The 24,496-nt window shown below is 43.1% G+C and overlaps 1 long non-coding RNA gene across 1 annotated transcript in view; it reads right to left on the bottom strand.

The window, feature by feature from the left end:
- Nucleotides 1-24,496, bottom strand: part of LOC146760159 (uncharacterized) — an 89,659-nt gene that overhangs the window by 33,481 nt on the left and 31,682 nt on the right. The gene's annotated exons all lie outside the window — the stretch shown is intronic.

Below are 24,496 nucleotides of genomic sequence, written 5' to 3' on the forward strand. Positions count from 1 at the left end.
TCCAGCCTCTCACCTGGGTACCCTTCCCCCCCCTCTCCCCCCCAATGACTCTTCTGAAGCAGACTGGGCAGGTACAGCAGCATCAAGAAATCACACTCTTGAAAGGGTAACATTGTGATCATCTCAGGTTTGTGATCTGCTTGCTGTGGATAGACAACTAGCCTGGAGATGACACCAGTACCAAAAGCATCCTAATGACAAAAGCAGGAAAAGCTGTCCTGTAACAAAGGGATTTTGCTCAGTGTGAGGACTCCAACTAAGGAAGGCTTTAGCTCTAGGTGTCAGCTAAAGCTGAAGCCTTCCTTTGACATGCAGACTCCCACCTCAGTGCCCCATGCTCCAACAGCAATGCCAGGAATGACAGAAATATCTACTGGGCTTCATGCAGTATAGTTCCGTCAACAACACCATTGGGATCCTATGGGAGCTGCCAGTCATTTGAGTGCAGCTGGCCTGTGGAGTGCATGCTGGCAAGCTCCAAGAAACACCTAACTATAGAAGCACACTCACCTATCACTGCTGCTGTCAAGGAATCCTTGCACAGGGCATGACTGTGAGGAACAGGCTGCTGGAAGTTGATGATGAGACTAAGCTAGGAAAAAATGGAGCCAATAAATCCTGAGACAGGATATGTAAAGATTGGGGTTTGGGTGGGAGTCAAAACCAGAAATAAAAATGTTCCCTTTGGGAGCTAAAACACTAACCCTGAGCTCTTGAGCCAGTAAATAGAAGTCAATACATTTATTGCCTCCATTAAAGCTGATGAAGCTGTTTCTTCTCACGCACGCTCAGGTTTGATACCCGTATCATTCAATTGCTTCATTGCCACATTTGATTTATGTTGGCTGGAGGGTACAGTCTGCCCCTCACTGTCCACCTTGAGCTACCTGGCCTCTGATAGGTTTTTAATGATGACACACCAGTCAAAGGACTGTTCTTGGGTACAGTCCTATTAAACTATATGGACACAATCAGCTGCTAAGCAGATGAACGTATCGTGATGCATCATAGTCTCTAATGTATCACTGTTTAAGGCACTTCCCTTTAACCAAGATGGATAAAAGCAAATTAGAGGGCTGGAGCACCTCTCCAACCCACCCTTTACTTTTCAGTTTCTTCCAGATGCTGGAACTTTTCCCCATAAACAACTACATTGTTCCCATAAATGATGCAAGTTTTATCACGCACACAAAAACTTAATTGTACAGCAACCCAAACACAGTAGGACAGATCCTGGTGTAGGTCAGTATTTTAAGATGGCTTTATGAAGACAGAGGCCTACTTGAGACTCTTCAGTCCACCAGCTTGTTCTTAAAGGAGCGCACTGACTTTCAAAACAGCTCTCAATCACCACCCTATGATGAATGAGGCTCCACCTTCCTGGTCTTTTCAGGTCACCTTGGTAAGAAAATTGTGAGTAACCTGTTACACTTTCCTTCCTCCAGAACTGAATTACTGATTCTTTCTGAAACAATATATTGCTTCTCCATTGTGAAGGAAGATCAATCCTTTTGAAAAGGCTTTGGTAACTTCCTTAAGTTACCAGGAGCTGACCAGGAGGTGAATGGACATTTGCTTTTTTTTTTTTTTCTTTCTTTTTTATAGCACAGACTTGCAGCAACAAGCTTCATAACCAAGAGATCTGTTATAAGGATGTTACAGTCCTAATAGGCAGGTTACTCCAGGCTGTAACTGTCTCTATTCATACAACATTATAGACCATGCTAGATCTGTTTAGGAGAAGGCTGAACTGCAGGGAATGGATGTGTTAAACTCTGCCTTAAGCAAAACACCAACCACAGTGTCTTCACTCCGATACATTTTTTGATGCTGAGCACATTTGTAAGATAAACTCACTGTTTTCCCTCTGATAAGGGGATTGTATAGTCCCTTGGGAGCAAGGCAATCAACAAAGGAGCTCCCTTCACTACCTCCTTGTTATAAAGGATAATAAAGCTTTTTTGTACCTCTCATGCTGAAAATCCCTGCTCCTGAGAGTGCTAACTAACAACATGGACAAATCTGCAGATGGTTTGGCAGCCAGAGCTGATACAATATGACAGCTGCTGGTGATTCCTCCATTGTCCTCACAAAGCTTTGCTGGTCTTTGCATTTGAATCTCAGTCCAAGTAAGACCAGCTGTTGAGGAGGAACCAGAAGAAAAGAATTCAAGCCCTTTCTTCCTGGCCACTTTCTCAGCTCAACAGCTGATATGTTATTTGCATCACTGTCTCTTCATCACAACGTCCATTCATGTCTTCATCAGACAGGGTGGTAGTTAGATACAGCCAACGGGGCTCTGAGCAACCTGCCCTAGTGAAGGAAGTCCATAGCATGAGAGGGTTACAAGAGATGTTCTTTAAAGATCTCTTCCAAATCAAACTGTCACTGGGGGATGAACTGATTGAGGTCACTCCTACAGAGAAGGACTGGTCACCATTACATTGCTCTCCCTTCCTAACAAGGCATTTTCTATAGGTCTATGCACAGGGACCCAGAATATTGCTGCAGGGACTGTAAGAATGCCTTAAACTTCAGGAAGAGTCTTCTAGGCCTCCTCAGCTCATTTTGTGGGAACAAAGTACAGTTAACAATCACCATGTCAAATTTTAGATGACTCCCAGTCTATTTGCGTAAGTCCAAGCGCATTAGAATGGAGTGACACCAGAGACAAAATGATTCCAATCTCGAAGGTAACTTCTTGCCACACGTGAGGAATTAAAATCAGATTTGATTTTGCAATAGCAATCAAATCCTGCATCCTGGGAGGCGTTCCAGCAGAGGGAAATCAGCTGCAGATACTGCCCTCTTGTGGCACAGGCTTAAAATCTCGAGTTTCCAGGAAAAGCAGAGGATAATTTCAGTGAGCACCGTTTCTCCAGCTCAGCAGCAAAGCACAGTGAACAGGAAAATGAAGATAGACAAGTGTGTGCATAGATATTTATTTCTGCTATTAGGTTATATTTTTACATGCCCACCTCAAGCAACACCCCATGTGGTTTATCTTTCCAATGTAATTTTTGTGCATTTTTCTGCCCTTTTTTCGCACACCTTCCACACAGAAAGATCCTGAAATGTTCTTCAGCCTAGTACTTCAGTGTCTAAGCATGCAGAAACATGGTGTAGTGCAGCTCCCCAGGGAGGTGAGGTGACATGAGTACACACATGAAACTTACAGGCAGAGCATCTGCTGATCTTGCACAGCCCCAAACGCACGACCCAAAATTAATCAGCCTGGGGCAGACATGGAAAATTTTAGCCCAGACACTGTGGTGTAGACAAGTGAAAATGGAAGCAAAGGAATGAGAACAGCAATCTCAGGTTGAGCTATTTGGAGTGCGCATAAGCATACGAGTCCCTGTCTCAGAATTGGGAAGCGTAAAGCTTCAGGTACAGAGATTAGCAATTAGTATTGGTCATAAGAGACCACAAGCCTGGGCTCATCCTCCTGACAAGTGTTTTCCCAGCGTTCAGTGCCCAGCAGGCTTTCCTCTCACCCACCCCTCCAGCAACAAGCAACACTCACAGATGAAGCTTATCAAAAACCCATTTCCTAGGTCACAGAGTGAGACTGAAGTTGGGACTTTCAAAGAAGGACGTTTGCTAAATTGCCACAAAGCTCCTCTGAGAGGAATCTGATCCTGATAGCCTCTGCACTGAGCTGCGTGCAGGCATGCATACACACACACACACACACACACACACACACATCCTGCTTGAGCGTGCAAGAGGGGTTTCTCAAGCTAATGTTTACACAGTTCTCTGGAGGGCAATAAAGTTATATGAACTGTAGCCACAATTATTGGATGTTATAGCACTAGACCTAGCCAGTGAGCTAATCTGAGACCTGGTTTTCAACAAACATCAAATTCTCTCGCTATTTGGATACCTGTATTTCAGCCTTGTGGTTCCCAAGGCTGTTGCCTTACACAGCACTCTGCTCACTCCGTTATGAGCATCCCCTCTCCTCATGCTGTCTAAATCACAGGAGATAGTTCTCACAGTGCACTCATTTCCTCCTATCCCATTTTGTTCTCCTTCTGTGAAGGTACAAACCAACCCAGCAAAATCACCACTTTATTTACAGCTCCTGGGCAATGCCACAGCAAGACTTTGCAGTATGAAGTGTAACAACATAGGCTTCCCCAGCTTGTGGAAGTCATTGCATTGATTTCACAGACTGGCTCCTGCTCTTTAATTCCATTCTATCAGACCAGGAGAAGTGGTGAACTGCATGCCTAAATTAACGTGATGTGTGCTTGAGCTAAAATGGTTTCAGCAGGGTGAGCCTGCCCTTGGAAAGGGCATCTCCACAAACTGATCCCAGCACAGCTCAACAGCCAAGTTAACCTCGCTGGAGTAAACCATCAGCAAAACACACGACCCTGCGCCAACACTGAAACCAAACTGCTTCACAAAATGAAAGTAATATGCGATTGGTGTCTTTCTGCTCAGTTGAATTAGTAATGTTAAAAGCAATAGTAACTTCACAGTTGCATAAAACCGTGAAGTTAATCAGTGGAAGGAGCTGGCGAGCACTTCAAAGTTAAGCTGACAAAAAGGAAAATAGCAATGACAGTCTCAAGGTATCTTAAATAGAGCAGAGGAAGAATTGCACACAATCAACATAAATTTTCTCTTGGAACATTCAGGTGAAATGGACAGCAATCTTAACTGTGGCTATTTTGAGGTTAAAATGTGTTGCTTTTGTCTATTGAAAAAGTTCATAAAGTCAAAACGTTATTTCAGGAAGAATCCCGTATTCTCTCATCGGGGAGAGTTTAGTACAGATATTAAGGAGTGAGACCAGACTCCGAACTGATAGAAATACTGATATTTTCCAAGCAATAAAAAGTAGCTAAAGAACCACATTGAATGAAGTATTTAGGAAATTTGTTTTTCTTCTTCACTAACATACGAACGCAGAATAAGTGTTTTTTAAACTACTCTCTCTCACTGCTTAAATAAATCAAAGATCGTGAGTAAACTGTGATGGAAGTGATTCCTGGCTTACTCAGACTCCTTTTTTCCTCCCCTATAATTTGGGATTTCTGTTACCTTGCTGCTTATTCCTTGCTGAAGCTCACAAATGCAAGGAAGGCTTTTTTTCCTGCTTTGTGAGCAGATCAGCATGAGTCCAGGAGGAGATTTTGTGGTCGTGGCTTTTCCTGCCTCCAAGGCAGAGAAGAAAAGCGTCCGGCCTTTCTTTGATAAAAGCTGTGGTAGAGACAATCAGTGCATTTGAACCTCAAGCTAGGAAGAAAAAAAGTAGATTCCATAAACTCGACCACATACTTTAAAAGAGCAAATATCTTGTTCCTCTTTAATTAAAAGGTATGACAACTAAAAACCTGCTTTTAATTAAACAGCAGGAGTACACGATGCTATCTTGCTAGCCGTTCTGCTGCTCACAATTACCATTTGCTTGTATGTTTTGAAATCCTGCACCTATCAGCCTAAACACAGTTGGAGAACTCAGTTTCTATGGGAAGATTTGTGTGCTCAGAGATAAGGCAGCAGGTCCTGACTGGGTACAAACCAGCAGAGCCAATGGGTCCCGTTGGGTTAAAGGATAATGCCAGTGTGAGTCCTGGATCAGCTGATGCTGAGAATTGGGTCTGGGGGATACCAGCACGGGGTGCTTGTAAAGCAGCACAGGTGTGTTTACTGTAATCCTCCCTCACTAAAAAGAACCAGGTTCCAGGAGGGGGGGTTACGGATAATTAGCGTGAGCTGCACTCCTGTGTTTAATTCATACCTTGCTGGTTAATGTAATCAAGAAGGTAAACAAACGCGGATTAACTCAATTGGGTTAAAAAGATATGTGTTCTACGGGAAAGCTGGAAGGAGTTCTGTTTTGTTGTGCTGCTAGAGAGCACCGCTTTATTTCTTCATTACCAGTGATTTTTAGTGTAAAAATACCTGTTTTCGAGACGACTCCTCCCTGCCCCCTCTAAGAAAGGGGTATAAGGCCAACAGTTTGCACTTTCACAGCACCTAGAAGATAATCCGGGGCTTGAAAGTATTTTGCTAAACATCAGATAAAAGATAATATTTGAGTCATCCAGCTGCCGCTCCATTAATTTCTCCGAAGCATAAAGCCTTTTATGCTTTGGAAGAAATACCCATTTCTTTATCAGGGTTGAGGTCCCAGGTACTGCAGAGCAGTGATTGCTGTGGCTGTGCTTTTTCGGCATCTGAGCAAATACGCTGCAACCATAACAAAGTTTTGGCTCTGTTTGGAGTGAGGTACTTTGCAAATGAGTTTTATCGTGACACGGGAATTGTACCCCTCTGAAATAACCACTTATTTCATGCACAAAGCTCAATGTAAAAAATGCCTAGATAGGGGAAACGCTCTTATCACGTTAATGCAAAGCTCACAGACTGCGGAGATGTTAAAGCTTTGTGCTCACAAGAGGAAATGCAGATAAATGCAGGAATGTGGATATAAATCTGTTTGGATGGGTATATATTCTTCGTCCCATTGCAGAGACAACAAATAACTAATGCACCCTCTCCTCTTGTCTGACACACGCTCTTATTATATTGTAAAACAGCCCTCAGTTATCGAACCTGGCTGACAAGATTTTGCTTATAATAAAGACACTTTTTGTGCATATTCAGTGGAATGAGGCACGCTGGAGTGTGGAGGAAAACGGGGGACTGACACGGTATCAAACAGCACATGGAGGTTTCAGCGTGGAGAGGTCCATCCAGAAAACACAGCACCACCAACATTAGAAGCATTTGCCACCGTTATTATAATTATTTTAATTCACATCTGTGCCACAAATATCTAAGCAGGGCAAAAAAGAAAAGAGGGAACAGGGAAACGCCATGGTGCTCTTCATGCTTTGCGAATACACATTTGTCCTCCCCACTTAAAATCTGTGAGAAGGGGGAAAAACATTAGAAAGAAATATTCTGCTCAAAAAGACTGCTTTTTAGAAACTACCTTGCCAGTGCTTGCCGGAATCAAAACAGGTTAGAAAGATGCTAGGCGGAGAGCAGCAGTTCGCTGAGTGCCTGAGCCTGGAAAGCATTAGAGCCGTCCTTCAGGCACAGCGATCCCAGTTCTGCAGCAAGCAGTTTGTGTGCTCTGTTTTAGTCACTGCGAGTTACTTTGCTGAGCCCAAATCCTTGGGCATGGGCATAGCAGCACTAGCGGTGGCCAGGTCTCTGCTATCCATGTTAAAAAGCAAAATTAATGCAGAGACTTCTGTTGTTATACCTGTGCATAACGTGAATAAAAATGGGGGCTACTTTAGTTTGTAACAGAAGATACTTTCCGCTTCTAAATTCCTCATTTTAGAGCCAAAATAGATGAAAAAAAAAAAGGAAAAAAACAAAAACAAAAACAAAAAACAAAAAACACCACTTTTTCCCATGGAATACTTCACCCTGTTAAAGAGGAAGAAAAGTCTTTAGAACTGATAAACCATTTCCAGCAGTGACCGAGAGGCAATGCAAAGTTTAACTGTGCACAAATGCAGGCTCTGGTTCTGCCTTTCTTATCATGCCTCGAGGAGCTGCAGGAGCCCATCTGCTCTGACAGACAGAAAGGTGGCTTTACAACCCCTGTCCAAAAGCAAATCCTACAGCAGGAAATTCTATTAATTCTATTTCACAGTCACGGCAATGCACACTGCGTAGACCTTCCATTGTGAATGTGCAGCATTGAGGACTGCAAAGAGAAACGTATGTCGAGCAATGAGAAATAGTTATGATCTGCTTGAAAAAGAAATATTCTCTTATGTTTTATTTTGTTTTGCTTTGGTTTTTTTTGTTTTGTTTTGGTTTTTTGTGTTTTGTTTTGTTTTGTTTTGTTTTGTTGTTTTTTTCTTAAAGGAAATATCTTTTGAGTATTATAGGCTGGTAACTTGGGATAAATTACAGATATCACTGCGCAACAGCAATAGATCTGTTTATACATCTGTCCTTAGAAATGACCACAGGTGTTCATGGGTTTTGGTCTGCATTTCACATAGTTTTGCTTATTTCTGGTTGCACACACAACAGTGATCAGAACATCCTCTTCTTTGTTTTCTTGGGTGTTGGTTGGGTGTTTTCTTTTTGCACAAAATAGGTTCTAATTGCATGCAAAGCAGCTTTGATTGGAGCAATGCCCTGACACAGAAATCCTACTTGGGGGTCGGTCCCAAATTGCCGACATTTTGCTGAGTGCAGTGCATTCAATAGGAGCTGGCACCTCTGGTGTGCACCATCCACCCGTGTGCTGCAAAGCAAGCATGCAGCACTACTCAGCAGAGCACAGCTGTAAAATGGCCTTTTCCTGCTCCTTTTAGCACACCCGGTACTTGTTGAAATGAAGGTGGGATTTTTCAAAGTGCTGAGCACGTCAATGTGAGCAAGATTTTAACCAGTGGTCTCGAAAGGAGCAGAAAGAGCCCAGTGCAAAGCATTCTATAATTCCTGCTGTCTGAACACCTGCAAAATCCCATGGTCTCACCCAGAGAGGAACAGAAACTAGCGGGGACTTCCAAACATCTTTAAAAGAGGGGATAGGCATAAAAATGAAAGCGACATGATATCCTTCTTTCAGCAATGTCCTTGAATCTCAGAAGCAGACAAGTGCCAATAACTCATGTCCCACAGCACCCATTTGTGCATCGCTGCTCCTTGCTGCCAAGTGGGAGCCAGCAGCAATCCATGAAGAGACATGCACGATGATAAAGGAGGGAGGAACAGCAGCAGGGCTAGAGATGGCTGGGACATATTACAGCAGTATGTGCACAGTTGGTTGGGAAACTGGGATCGCAGGGCTGCTGTCCCCAGTTCACACCAGTGGGAGCCAGAATGGCCACTGTTAAGCACCAGGATCATTTCCCACCTCTAATCCATTTAGTAAGTAGTTGGAATCGGGGGGAAGAATGTGGCAATTTATAATCATTTCTGAGCTCTGAAAATTCAGGGAAATCTTGAAGCAGAAAACGAGAAAATGAAAACAAGGAAGGAAAAGTGTTTAAATATATAATTTTTTAAAATAGCTCATACAATGTGTTTGTGATAATTCTGATTGTCAGAGCTATGCCGCTAGAAAGGAAAATATACAACCTATCCTGCTAGACTGCAAGATAGGAAACCAACAGGAGCAAAGGCAAATCCCTCTCCTGTGCTTTTCTACGTCTTTCAGTGAAAGGTTTCTGAAGCCTTCATTTTGCCGGACAGCCCTCTCATCTCTCTCCCCCTATCAAAAAACAACTCCAGAAAGGATGAATGTTGTTTGAATTAACTCAGACTTTGTGTTTCTTTTTCTTTTATCCTCTGAAGCAGCAAACAGTAGGGAAAATATGTGCAGATCAAACATGACATTTCATTGTATCTGAAACAAAATGTTTTAGTTTTGGCTTGGGGTGAACGCTGCACTATTTAAAAACACAACACTGAACCAAATTTGGTCTCATAATATCTTGCTGAAATAAAAACATTTCTAAAAACTCTTCAGAAATATTCAATTTTAATTAGGGAAAAAGAAAGAAAAGCCATTATTTTCAGAGCAATCTAACTTACATTCAGCACCAGCTCATAGATTTCTTTCATCGACCCCTGAAATGCACTATTTTGCACTGCAGTTGAACATGTTCTGAGTTTGGGATTGTGTAGAAAGTGCTGATGTGGAGCCCCAGCGTTCTCCTGGTCTCATACTATTGCTGCAGTTTGAACATCTCTGGCACATCTATCCTGCAGCTGAGAATGATTCTGCTTTGTGCTGGGTGCTCTGGAAGACTTGGGTTAAAATGCTTGTATCTGCATTATTATTATTATTATTATTGCTTTTATTATTTTTATTATCAATTACTATCGCTTGGGTGCCGTTCCTTTGTACTTTCCTCTATCAAAAATGAAGGATTCAAAATACACCCCTCCATTCCTTTTTTGTTTTTGGATTAAGCTATCATTTCTTTCTGGCATTTCTGTTTCCCACTGTCTTAGCAGCTCACACTACACTTGAAAAGTTTAACTTCGCCCGATACTATCAATAGCCGAGAACAGCAGAAAGAGATGATCATCAACACGAGATTATAATATCTGGCTCTTCAGTGACTCCGAAAACGTGCAAGTATGTTTGGGGAGATGGAAAATAATATGAAACACTCACTAACAGCATGTAGCGTAGAAACTTAGAAAACCACTGTAGTCATTGACTCACAGATGGTCAAATGAACAACATGTTTCTATTCCTGTATTTAATTAAATCTTAATTATGCCACCAACAGGGTTCAAAACGACATTATGAAACAGCTTGCATGAATACCAAAATACGATTGGCTGACGAGACTTTGAACTTGTGTAATTATCTTCCCCAAAAAGTGCACACGTTGGGTCTATAAAGCCTCTTCGCCAACCAGCCCATTGCACCACAGCACATGATTAAAAATAAATACAAGTCAAATACACTTGGTTAAAGATACTGAACTGTTAGATTTAGAGACAGCTTTGGATATAACTGATGAACCCCACTGAAATGGAGCTTCCCCGTTCTCTGCACCAGGCCCTTTGCAGAAGTTTTGCCTCTTACCTTTGTTGGTCTGTGGATAAAATGGAGCCATAATAAAATCAGGCAACCCTAATTTAATTCTTCCACCAGCTGATCACGTGAGCTAATTAAAAACAGCCGCCTGAAACGCTCCTTTGAATTGTCTTTTTGTAGTTGAAAGAAGGCCCCTTATTGAAAATAAATATTCCAGACATTTTTTGTTCCCCCCCCCCCCCCCTTTGTTTTTAATGTCAGCTAAAACAACAACAACAACAGCAACTCCTAAGTTCATTTTCCCAAGTAGTTTAGATTTACATTACTTCTGAGATTAGGGGCTGGAAAGGCAATTGGGAGTTCCTTCCTAAATTCAGCTCCCAGATTCTGCTTCAACATTTTAAAGCCATTCCAGGCTGTTTTCCCAAACTCTCCCTGACATATATGCCTGAAGCCATCTACTTCAGCAGAGAACCATCCACCTGGCTACATGGATGCTGCTTTGCTTTTGACCTTCATATTCAGAGCTGGAGCCATGTGGCACTTTCCTACTTACAGCTATTGCTTAGTGCTACGTATCTGAGAGCAAAAGAGCATCGAATCCAAGCTGCCCCAACCCAAAAAAACCTTATGTCTTTCAGCTTTTATGAACGATTTTCTACACTGCCAAAGTTTGCTTTGGTGAACACGCACAACACCTGCCCAACGACTCAGAGATCCTTATGGATCCCTTCCAACTTGGGATATTCTAACCCTCCAGCCTAACAACCTTCCTGTTCAAAGCAGTGAAGGGGAGGGGTGGAGGGGAGAAAGAAAGTGGAAATATCATTGATTCTTTTCCTTTTTTCAATGAGGAAACAAAATTTAAGCCATTTCTTGGGGAATAATCAGTAGAAAAACTTTGTGATACATCTCATGTCTGTGCACCCTGTACTGTGTTGTACAGAGATGGTCAGAGCATATGAAGTGGAGAATGAGGTTCTGCATAGATTTACTACTAAAGAAAATTGGGGAAAATCCATAATTACTTAAGGATTAGATTTTTAGTGACAGGTTTGCAATGATTTTGACCAATAATCAGATATTTCTGAAGATGAACTCTGATTTCTAAGGAAAGCAGATCATTTTTAGAAACAAACAAACAAACAGCTTTTGTCAGTGCAAAAAAAAAAAAATCTGTTTGGCTGGAGGAATAATTTTCCTTGCAAATTTAACCCATTTAAACCCTCTGCCTGGATCACCTGCTTTCAAAGAAAACCCTCCCTTGAAAATATAAAGGTTCTTCAGGAAAACCAAGCATGGAAAGCCCAGAAATCCTGGATGAGGATACCTTTAGGCCTGTCACAGAGAGGAGACAGACCATAATATGAATGTACCCCATGGGTCAAAGTGTCCCTACACAAGGATATCCTCTTCTGCACTGTGCACAGCCAGCAGTGTATGTTACCTCCGCATTCACCTTGCTAAACTAACAAAAGCTTTGGGAGAAGCTTTCTCTTTCTTGAGCTTTCATTTTGAAATGAAATAGGGCACGGACACACACTCAGTAGACAATTGGCAGAGTTCCTATTTCCTCAAGAACCCCACCAGTTCTGGGGATAGAGACTGTCTTTTCACACCCTTTAGTAGCACACCGTGATTGTTTTTAATCTAATTTGATTACCGGTTTGTCTTAAAGGAAAGCAGTGTTTTGCTCAGGCTTTCCTTTCTCTCCAGTGAGGCCTCATGCTCCCTGAAATACTCAAAATCGCTGACACAGTAAGCTCCTCCAGGAATCCAGAGACTTTCCCACTGAGTTACAAGCTGCCAAGGAGGCTATACTATAACAAAAGAAGTTTTTATATCCTCCTGTAGGCAGAGTACTGGAAAATACCATGAAATGTGCACTATCTGAACGGTATTTGTTGATGGTTCAAGTCAACTGATTTAGGAAATTTCCAGCTGATAGGTAAACACATCATGGAGAAGGACAGAGACAGCAACTGTGATGCAGGCGGCATCTGAACTCTCTTGGCCCCTCTCCTGGGATTTAATATCTTAAAAACCTTGTCCTTATGAGTCACTGCAGCAAAGGAGCCAGAACTGCTTTTGTCACATTTGGTAAGTGGCCTGAAATGCAGTCATGGGCTGTACAGTGACTCGAAATGGAGCTGGATGAAACATCTTCACCACAACCAAAGCTCTGTCATCCGTTAAGGACCTTGCAGGGACGTTGAAATGTAACCGAACCATCATCAGCAACAGATTTGTCAACTTGAAACTACCTTGTGAGAGTGAAGAAGTGTTGGCAGATGATTTACAGACTGAGGCAGCACCACAGTAACAACCTGGCTGTTCTGGCCCCATTCCTCCACCATAGTCCTCTAAAATGGAACACAAGCAGGAAAAACAAGTGACTAGCAGAGAATTTTATTACTGATCAGCCCGATTGATCAATCTAAAGATCAGGATGAGTGAAGACTCACCACGAGCGATACATGTTTTGCAGACCTCAATCCTATTGTACGCACAACAGGTTGCATATTAGAAAAAAAATTCTTCTCAGAAAGAGGTATTGTAACTGGCTGCCCATGGAGATGGTGGGTCACCATCCCTGGGGGTATTCAAGAACTGTGGGGATGTGGCACTGAGGGATGTGGTTAGTGGGCACGTTGGGGTTGGGTTGGGGTTGAACTTGGGCATCACAGGGGACTTTTCCAGCCTTTATGATTCTACATTATACTGGTGTTTCTGAGCAGAAGCTGGTGAGACAAAAAGAAGAGTGGATCTAGACATGAGTTTGGGGGATAGAGGTTGGGGGCAAATCACACCAACTTCCTCTCTTTGCTTCTTTGAGTCTTAGACTGCAGAAATGATCCAATTGATGGCACTAAGGAAGAGCAAATCTGAAAGTAAACTGGTGGTAGACTGATTCCCAGCAAGCAGCTAGCTTTTGAGAAAAGGCAGTTCTTCTCACATATCTGTTTTGCAAGGTCTCACAGTGACTCCGTAGCCAGCAAAGCGTCTGTAAAAACATCACCTTCTGAGTCATAGGAGCTGCCAACTCCTATGCAGATGCATCTGCAGGGGCTGCAGATTTGGGATCACTTTGAGACAGAGAGCTGCATTACCCTCTGGCTCCCGCCTTCCCATGCTAACCAAAATCTTCCTGCAGAGTCCAATTGCTGGCACAGATGTGGGAACAGGGAGGAGTCCTGTGAGATAGTCAGGTCTCAGTTCTCATTGTGCAAAGAAAAACTGAGGCTGGCCAGACCAGCAAGAAGATCTCCCCACCCCCTCAAAAAACCCTTGTGTGGTGCTTTCATTTGAAACTCTTTGTGAATTCAGTTTCATTTCCAAGAGGTGGGGATAAGATGGGAAAGGATCTGTCATGCATGAGTGCTCTCACTGATTTCCTCTGCTCTATCCCTCTTCTGCTGACAGGGAGACCCTTCTGAAAACAAAACCACACAGGCGTAAAGCAAGTAAAGTAAGAGAGAATGTGTTATTCCATAGCTATACATAAAGTAGCTATTTCAAAAGTGGGGATGATGCTCCTTATGAAAAAGGCTGAGGATTCGGTTGGGGTTCCCCACTTTCAAGAGGTAAAAAATAAAAACACAAGGAGGAAGATCTCCTCCACATTTCAAATCTCATCGTTCCCTTTGTTGGAAAACTGAAAGAAAGTATAAATTTTACTTCAATTACCAACCTAAAGAATGTATCGACATTTCAGTACTTCCTCTTTGCTTTGAAACACTGATGGGAAAACACAGAAAACTGGAACTTGTGAAAAACTATCTAAATTTTTGCTTGCAATGACTTTTCCAGCAAGAAACCAAAATAAGGCTAAACAAATCTTATCAGTGACATGTTTTCATCCCTGCTATCCAACTGCCTCTTTATTTTTAACCCAAGAGATTTGTATCTGGGTCAAGTGTCCGACTGATTGGCCTCCACCCATGGCACAAGATTCAGCCTATCGTTTCTCAGGTTAGAAATGCATTTTGCAAACTCTCTTTGGGTCAGCGATTAGTCGGCGTTTAAGGCCAATTCATATTCCATATGAATTAGTGGGTCCATTTCTAGTGACAACAGCCAAAATATCAAATATACGACAAAAACTGGCCTGCTTAATGATATTTAAAACATATGGCACAACAGTATTCTGCACATTTCCATAGCTTCACGTGTGTGCGTTACTGATACGCTTCACATTATAACGAAAATATTAGTACACGTTGGATTGCCATCTCCCTCCCTCTTCCCCTTCCCTCCACGTGGAAGGATTTCGTCATACGTCTGCTCCAGTCTGACTTTGTTATTCATCTCTGCTGAGTGCCTGACAGATGTTGGCTTGCAAATTTCTAAATCAGTCTGCTCTGGACTCACATTGCTCCCATTGCATTCAAGGGGAGTTTCACCCCATGTGTGCTGGGAAAAATGCAGTCTGCCTACTGCTGCCTGCAGCTGGATTGACCACTATGGCATCAACACCCTCAAGAAAGTTCCTGCATTAAAAGCCTTCATCTGGTGACCAGGGGATTTAGGAATGGGCCTCAGGGCTAATAGGTGGGCATTACGTGTTATGTATCTATGCAACTTTGTTGTAGCAATCAACACCCTACAAAGATTTCACCTCAAAATCTCCTTTCATCCTTCTCCACAAAAGCTATATTAAAAATAATAAAAATAATAAAAAAAAAAATAAAATAAAATAAAATAAAGTAAAGTAACAAAAAGCAGTTACACTTCGAAGTTTTAAGAACTATCTCATTACCTGGATGGTGTGGGTCCCACCACCCCAGCATATGCTCAAAAAGTTCTGCTTGAGCTTTTGGTGGTGTTGAAGTGGAGATCCTGCCTCTTTATTAGCTCCCCAGGGCTCATTATTGAAGTGATGCTGAACCAGGTTCAGTGCTCTTCTTCCATCTCATTTCTGGAGCAGCCTAGCTCTTGGTTGTCTTCAGCCTTAGACTGAGAGAAGAGCTTTCTGAAGGAAAACATGGTTTAATGGAGGCGAGATCTGATGACTGTTCACATGTCTGTGTGTAGCGTTGTGCTTGCAAGGGACTTTGTATGGAAATGAGGTGACTTCACTGGAATTTATTATAAATGTCTGACCTGCCTCCTGGTGTGGTGCCAGAAAATAAAGTGTGACTAATAGTATTTCCCCAGTCTTATTATGGATCTGCGCTGTCCCTACTGCAGAAGGAAGACAGAAAACAACCAAGGAGGTATGGAGAAACAGTGATACATCATGGGGAGAATAAATCCTTGGAGAATCATTAAGCAAATTCACAATCACTTGAGCAGCCTAAATGAATGATTTCATCCCTTCCTGGTAGCCACGTCCCCAGGTGCAGTCCCTGAGGGCAGCCCTGAAATGCCATCCACAACCCGTATGTGCCAAGTCATCAAGAAATGAAACCAGAGCAAATGGAAAGCCAGACCACAGGAAGCCACGTGAGCTTGTCTGCCAGATCAGGCTCACAGATCAAAACCCCTTCAAGAAGCTCCTTACCATCCTGCTGATAAATGGTCCTAGTAGTAGACTGGAGGTTCTCCAAGGGACTGCCCAGTCCTTTCACAGCAGTTGACAGACCAGCTGTCCTCCTGCTTGGTTGAGATTGTCTCTACCTCCAGTTGGCTGCACCTCCCATTACATTCTCTACCATCCTCAAGAAAATGGCTTATCTCACAGCTTCACCCATTCCTTTTAGGTAACTGAGCAACTCTGGGAGTCTTCAGTGGAATTCTTATCAGAGCCCTGAAATAACTACATTCCAGTCTTGATAAAACTACCCTAAAATCCCACTACACCCATCTATTCTTGGAGCCAGTGGTAATGTCTGCAGCTAAGCTAGGTCCCTCTACTGCTAATTCTTTCTAAATGAAAAGCTGCCTAGCGGCACACTGAAAATTGAAGCTTTGATGTCAACACACAACTCCCTGGCCTATTATTGCTTTTTCAGATATACTCCACTATATCTAAATTCTACAGATGGGTTCTGTCACAAGTGCAAAAGCAATGGTTTCAATGTCTTCCCCACAAATGAAATGTAAGCCATCTTATAGAAAGGATCTTCCAGTTATATTTCCTCCATGTGTTATTTTTATGTATCTTCCAGGGAAGTGCAACTGGAGAATTTGAATTTAATAAGTGCGGGATATGGGGTACTATTAAGCCTTCAAAGCACAATCAGGCAACAGAGATGGATCAAAGGCCTACAAAAATATTGCAAGATATTATTGGCCGTTTAGGAGACTGAGATACGACAAATGCCTACTGGATTCGTACTTCAGCTCCCCTGGGAGGCCAGAATTATTAAAGGTCGCTGTAAAGCCTGCTGAGAGCAACATAAAATTTTCTGCTGACTTTGCAAGTTGTGGATCAGGCTCCAGGTCACCTGATAGATAATACAGTGAAACCGACAGTAAACTTTATCTTTGCCAAAAGTGCAAAATAGAAGGAAATGAAACATCACAAGAGTATTGATGCCAGGAGAAAAGGAAAGAAAAAAAAAGTCACAAAGCTCAATTGATAATGAAAAAGCTGGGGGAGGTGCAGGCTGAAGACAGGTATATTTTATAGCTCTCCTCCTTCAACAATTAAATGCAAGTTAAAAGAAGTCTTGAGGATAAATGCAGGAAAATGTAATACTTTGCAATCCACAACAGGCTGTGGTACTCTTCCCTGTGTCAAAGAGCTACCTTGCAGTGCTATTGTTTTAATTGAAGTATTTTGGGTGGGTAGACTCGATGATCTCTGGAGGTCTTATCTGAGATGCTCAAGCTAGGTTACGCACAGCTGTGATGGAAAAATCAGAACTCTGCTTCTTGCAGCACTGTTGGAGCACCACATTCCACCATCTGATCAAAACACAGCAAGCGTATTTACAACCAGATCTAGATCAGGAAGGCTTAGTCTGTCATTCAGGATACAACATTGTCTGCACAGATAGAGGTCGTTACTCTTGAGAAAATGCCACTAATTTATATATTTTTATGGTTGCTTATTTAAAATTCTACAAACCTTCTTGAGACTGTGTTTGTTTAGGTTGAGAGTTTGTCATCTAATTGTTTGGGAAATAAATGATTGGGCTGTCTGGCTTTTTCTTGACATATCTCACTAGGAATGCCAAGCTTGGTTTCCCATGGATATGCAGAGGATTCCAGAAGTGGAACCTGATCTTTTGAGGTCCACTTGAGTCTTTAAAAAATGTGTCTTTCCTCCTCAAAATTTATTCAGGTGCTTGAGACAAACAGGTGTTAGTAAAGACAATGAAAAAGAAGTTGCTTTAATCAGACTAAGAAAAATAATGTTCCCCCTCAGCTGAGCAGTTTTGGTTGAATGTCTTGTCTGATGTTCCAAGTATAGCTACTCAGTGAGATGTGCTTCTTTTTTTCCCTTTTCCCAGTAGGAGATTTCAAGTTTTCAGCAGTAAATGAATTACTGAAGGGAAGACAAATCAACTGATAGCTAAGCAGTTTCATTGGGATAATGCAGTCCAATAGGCTTGTAGGATTAAAAGTAAGGCTTTTTGGCTTTTTATGTCCATTCCACTTGTGGACATGCAACTGCGGACACAGCAATCCTCTTCCTGCTCAGCTGCTGTGGTTTGTTAGTACCTGGAGACACAATGATACTAAACTGAAGCACATAGAAGTAAGTGGGTCAGAGTTAGGGTGCTTGGTTTTCCAAAATAAATCATGCTTTCTAAGGAATGCTTCATGAAATGTTGCTCTGTTAAAAAGTCAAACAGTTTGTTGTTTTTTTTTTCCCCTCTATGACTAATTTTGTCAGCTTTTTATTTATTTAGTTGGTGAGAAATTCACCGGTCATCCACAGGGTTTTCCAAGGTAACACCCCTTCCCTCTTCTTGGCCATTTAAATACATAAAAGCAAGGAAAAAAAAGAGACCCTTCCCAGCTTAATTGAATTTTCAATTGGTTATTAAAGTCATCATTACCATAAAAGATGTTCAGCAGCATCATCACACCCTCAGAGTGTGAGACACAGCTCTTCTTAAGTTATGAGTTAGGCTCACAACTCCTCAGACCAGAAGTAATTAAAATGTATTTTGCCCTCCTGATGTGGGAATGTCACTAATACCTGAAGCTGCACAGAAAACATGGAGAAATACTGCTGGGAGAGAACAAAATAAAAAGGTAAAATGTGGTTGAAATAGATGAATAAGAAAGGAAGCGTGAATATGATTTTTGAGCAGAGTTTCCAGGAAAGGGAAAAGGTTAGGCATTTGTTTTTTCCATCAAAGCATGGAAGAACAGCTGTGTTTTGGCTCAAAGCAATCTCTATAGCCACTGAGGCAGAAGGTCTGAGTTTCTCTTTAAAGTGGATGAATATTAGGGGAGGTTCAGCCCAATTTCTTGAGTTGGTCCAGTGACAGCAAAGACCCAATGGGTAGAAATCTTCCTTTCTGGTACAGGAAACCAAGATCCCATCTCTAGGATACCACTACCATGTTGACTGGGAGTGGGAACACTTTGAAGGTGGGACTTCGCACCATTGGGATCCATGATGAATGACCTGCCACTCAGCAGTGACCCATCCAACCCATCAACTATCACTGCTAATGAGCTGTCTAGTCTCCCTTAGCCAGAAGACATGTGCAATGTGATACACGGACTCGATTATGGCTTAAACCCTGGAATAAATTATCGGAGAATTATAGTGTAGAGGGGGATGAGGAGTGAGGACAGATGTTGCCTGTTGCCTGTTTTTATCTGGGCAGAGGAAGGCTTGAGGGTTTACAAGCTCACATATTAGCAAAGCCAAGGTAGAGTTCAGAGTTGGCCAAGAGACTACAAATGGCTTAACTGACCCCATTCTCTTCTCCTCAAGAATTTGGCTTTCTACGCTTCAGAAATATGAAAAAAGTTTCCTCTTGTTTCACCCTTACACTCAAAATTGGAATTTTCTGAATTCTGAAAATTCCCCAAGTCCTGGTGGGCTCCAGCCCAGCTGTTTCTGGGGCTGTGCTAAGGCCACCGGCAGATGCATCCAGCATCCTGGGAGGGGTTCACCTCTTCCAGGCAAAGATTTCTAATATCCATATGTATCCGAGTCCATTGTTTTGGCTCCCCTTCTACCCAAAATCTGAACTACCAGATGATGGTAGTTAAATTCTAGAAGTAGCCTCAACGGTTAAAATTTGTTTGGCTGAAGTTCAGGGCAATCAATCCTTCCTCTCTGTGTGCATATCTATAGAGTGATACATCCAGGCAAACAAAGCTACTTCTGGATCTGCCTTTTTGCATGTCATGTAATTTTGGGGGGTACAACTGTGCAGTTAGAAGGCATTTCTCAGTTCCCTTCTGGCCAGCAAAAAGGAGGCATGTCACACATCCCCATGGCATATACTTCTAAGAGTGTGGTTAATCCTCAAAAAAACTGAAGTTCAGGAGTACCAGCAACAATACTTTTTCTTGGTTGTCACACTGGGATCCTGCTGACCTGTTCATAGAGGTCTGTGACTGAAAAAGTAAGCCTTCTTTATGGGATCAGCTGATCTTTATGGGATCAGCACCTTCCTTGCATTGTTTCTGGGGTTTCACAGATCAAAGAAGACAGCAAAGGACTGTCCTGATGCAATCAGCTTCTGCAGACATCTTTCGTAATCCAAGGACAGTCCCTCTCTCTCTCTCTCCATGGCCTGGAAAGGGAGATGGGGTCAGTCTCCCTACAGTAGCACCAGCCTGGCCAGCTTTTTCCCACATAATAACCTGCATTTTGAACTGCTCGAAAGTCAACCAAAGTTTCATCTCGGGAGCAAACCCTCACTCCATTTTCTGGAGCTGGAGAAGCTATCAAGCAATGTCAGTAATACCAGAAGCCAACCCTGATGTTTTTATGAATATACCTGCCTCAAAGTGGGTGTTACAACCCCCCAAAAAACGAACAAACCCTGACCCCCTCAGCAGAGCTTGAACGCTGTTGGAACAGCCAGGTTGGGTTTGGATTCTCTCTTAGTGGGAAGTCCTTTCTTCCTGTTTTAATGATCCTGGAGATGTGGGAAGAAAAAGCCAGGAGAACAAAATATTTCACATGCTTTGATTTTTTCCACTTCATGAAAAAATATTTTCATTTTTCCTAGCTCAGCTTTTAAGCTACAGTTATTGCTGCAGCAGCCACAATTAATATTTCACCTTCCAAAAAGAAGGGGGAAAAAAATTGTCTTCCCTGTGGATTCCCAGAGAGACGTTCCGCTCAGATCTGCAATTAGTGGTGGCCTCGGGTAAATGATCTAAAATAGAAATGTTATTTTTGGAATCGTGATTGCTACTACTTTTTTACTCCCCCAAATGCTGCTTCTTTTTTGCTCTGCACTGTCATTAAAAATAGAATCCACGGTTGCATTGCCACATTGCGTTTCGGTTTCTTCCTACAGCAGGACTCACACTATCTTTGCAACACTACTGACATGAGAAATTATGCAGATTTCTAATCTTGCCATCAAACAGCAATCAGACTTGAAACAGTGAACCGAGTGTTCAAGGCAGAACTGGGTCTGGTCTGAATTATCCCTGTCCCACTGACAATGGACTACCAGGAGCTGTGAAATTGCCCTCTGTCTGCCGCTGCAGCGCGTCAGTCCCTCACCCAAAGCCTGTTGAATCCATTGAAGATCTCTTTTCTTATTGCAGAGGGTATCCAGATCAGAAATTCAGCATATATGTAACTATACACAACTGTTGTTGTTCCACAGGAGCTGATTACAGATGCAACCCTCTTTTCCAAAGCTCACTGTAGTGCTTTGCAGAAAGCAGGCCCCAAATAGAAAACCTACAGATTACAGTGCCATCACATTTTCTGAAAGTTGTTTATGATTCGCAGCCATCATTATGACCCTGCAGACTGTCTGTCCTGCAACTGTAAACAGCCACTAAAGCAAGCCCTTTATATTCTGAGAGAAAGAAAAAGTCGAGTATATGGGAGATGCAGGTCTGGGTAACCATGGATAATGCACATCTGTCCCAACATTTGGGGTTGGTTGTTCTTTGGAGTGTTGCAGGAGGGATGTGAGAGCTAAGTTACGCTTGTGGAAGCATCGCTCTTAAGGAAGCATGATGAGGGGAAATGGCTCTTGTGATCCATGTTGCTTGATCAAAGCTTGGACAGAGCTACTGGCTTCATAAGGGGACGGAAACTAGGAGATGTACAACCCCTTGGTACATGTGCATGTCCTTCCTCCTTCTATTTCCTGGACCCAGGTCAGCCTCTCCCTCACCCCTGTATGCCGATCTGCTGCTCGGGGGTTTTATATCTGAGAAAGCAGAAAGGGAGAATGGGCACATCAGCTGGTAACAGTTCAGAAACAGATGTACATTCCTGCACAAAACTCCAACATTAGCGGATCCAATTACTTTGAAACTGTGCTCTGCTCCACCGCCTTGTCCCTAAAGCCTCACACTCCTTACCTCCTGCCTCTGATCTCTGCTGTTCTCTCACTTCTTTGCTTTTGATTATAAACTTGTCACTGCAGGGTTTGTGCTTTGGGAAGCATCACCCACTGTACCTAGCCACTGTTGCAGCACAACAATAAGGAAGCAAAGTCAAGAAGCAGAAATGCAAGATGAAACACGGCTGCCCTTGTGCAAAAGCAGCACGGGAAAGGTGCCTGATGCAGGTCACAATTACTGGCTGCTGCACAAGCATCAAGGAATTACATCCTTTCTAAGTCACATCCAAGAAAAGAATAAAACAGCTTAACTTAGTCTGGCTGCAGTAGGAGCCATGCAATGCTGCTTGCAATTTGCAGGATAAACACAGGTACTCTGCTGTGCAAAGGGGATGAAGGGTGATTTGCTGGCCAAGCCCTGCTGGTGGGATAACTGGACAACAGCATCGCAGTGGACATCACTCTGTTTAAACAAAGTGTTACATTTTCACCAAAGTTGTCTACTTTTTATATTGTAGTTTTAATTCTGTAACTCTTTTCTTCCCTGATGAAGCATCCACCATCCTCTTCTGCCAGAGGTACCCTCATACCAGCGGGCTCTGCCACAAGCCTTTAGATTCCTCCTTCCTCCCATTTCCCCTGGTTCTTGCACATGCAGACCATGGCTTTGGTCTGCTCCAAGGAAACATCTTTCCAGTGTTGTCAACATCACTCTTAGCTCTAGCACTAAGTGCTGCTGCAGGACAGCCGTAAAGAGAACATGCATCCACAGCAGTTCTGGAGCAATGCTAGTTGGAGCTGGGCTTGTAGACCTATAATTACGACACAACCCCATTTCACCATAAATTTGTCCTAGTGGAGCCCTCTGGATACTAAAAAGCTTTGCACATTTAGAGGCTTTGCCCCCTTAGGGAGAAATCCTGCCTTGCTTTCTCATGCAAGCAGTCTGTTGGGTTGTTCGCAAGAGCCAGGCAGGGGGCTGGGGCTGCTGTGTATTTATTTAATGCAGCCCTGGCGTGCAGGATGCGGAGGAGCATGGGGCCTCTTTCACTCACTCTGCACTGGAAGCAGCCTGGAGGGGCATGGATGAGAGCAAAAGGAGCAGTACTGCAGCCCGAAGCCCAAAGTGTGGTGCCCAGGAGGAGCTGGCTGTCACCAGGGTGAAATGGATCTGCAAGCTGCGAGGTGTGCATTTTGGGGTATGACCCCACAGTCTGCCCCCAAGCCCTTCTGTCCCCCATCCCCAGAGGAACTAAGAGTCACTGGTAGGGAATCTAGTTGCTCAGAAAACCCCGCCTTTTGTAGTTGGAAGGCGGAGGTGCCCCTCCATACTTCATACATCTCCCTGGCTCATTGTGTGATGTATGCTCTTAATATTTGGAAATGATCCCAAGCACTCACAATACTTCTAAATATCCCCAAACTGAGCACCACTTCCTAGTGGCGCTTTGCCCTCCAAGGCACACTTATCATCGGGATGTTCTTATTGGGACCACAGTATTGACTGTAGTTTATTTCATACACAGGACTGCTGCTCAGCTTTCCCAGCACAAATACCATTTGTCCTGACTCAGCCAAGGGCTGTGTCTGCCCACAGAAACCCAAATCACGGCTGCAAAGAGGTGACCAACCCTCAGACGTATTCACAAGTGCCAAGCCCTTCTGGAAGCCTGGCTTTGGGGTGTGAGTGAAGGCACCATCCTGCCTGACCCAGCAGAGTCTTAAATTGGATTAAAAATCTATTTGCTGAACTGCCTCGCTTTCCGACTTCTGTGCTGCACCTGAAAACCTTTCCTTTTGAAAGCAAACACAGGCTCTCCCCAGGGGCTGCCTGGGGAAGTCTTTCCACTATAAACATTACCTACCAGTAGTGGAGTCAGCCCCAGGCAAGCCAAAATTCCTTCTCTGACCAAAGAACACTTTCCAATCAAACCAGACATTATTTTTTCCATTAATGAGTGTTGATACCTACTGGAAAACTCTGCAAAGAAATCTACTCCAAACTAATTCTTCTGATACGACATCTACATTTTACGAGTTTCTTTTGTTTTTCTCCCTTTTTTCTTTGCTTTTTCTTTTTTCTTTTTTTTTTGGGGGGGGGGGGCTGGGGGGGTGATTTGTTTTATTTTCCTGTGCCTTATCAAACACACGATCTTTGCTGCTCAGGAATGCATCTGTTCCTGCAATCTGGGCTTTAGCTGAAATCAGAGGTCCAAATCTGAATGTGCCTCCACGGAAGCAAAGCAGAGTTTTCCCACATTTCCCCCCGTGTGCTGGAGAGAAAAAAAATAGATCTGTCATCTTCTGTTCGATGCATCAGAAAGACAGACCCCCCCCCCCCACCATGAAGTATATACCCTGGGTGCCATGATTTCAGCTGTAGGGCAGGCTGTAGGAAAAGATGTCCTCCGAGCTTCCGCAGGACTCGCTTCTCAAAAAGGACTGTGAGTAAAGGAATGGGAAGCAGCGTGGGGAGAGCCATGGCAGGAGGGTGGCTGCCTGTCCAGGGCTTGCAATGCAGGGTGTTCCACAAACCAGTGCCTGCTTCGTGATGACCCATGGATGGTGCGGAATGGTCTTCCCATATCCCCCGAAACAT

The sequence above is a fragment of the Coturnix japonica genome, chromosome 7 (assembly GCF_054131305.1).
Source record: "Coturnix japonica strain WE chromosome 7, WE-NBRP24, whole genome shotgun sequence".
NCBI lineage: Eukaryota > Metazoa > Chordata > Aves > Galliformes > Phasianidae > Coturnix > Coturnix japonica.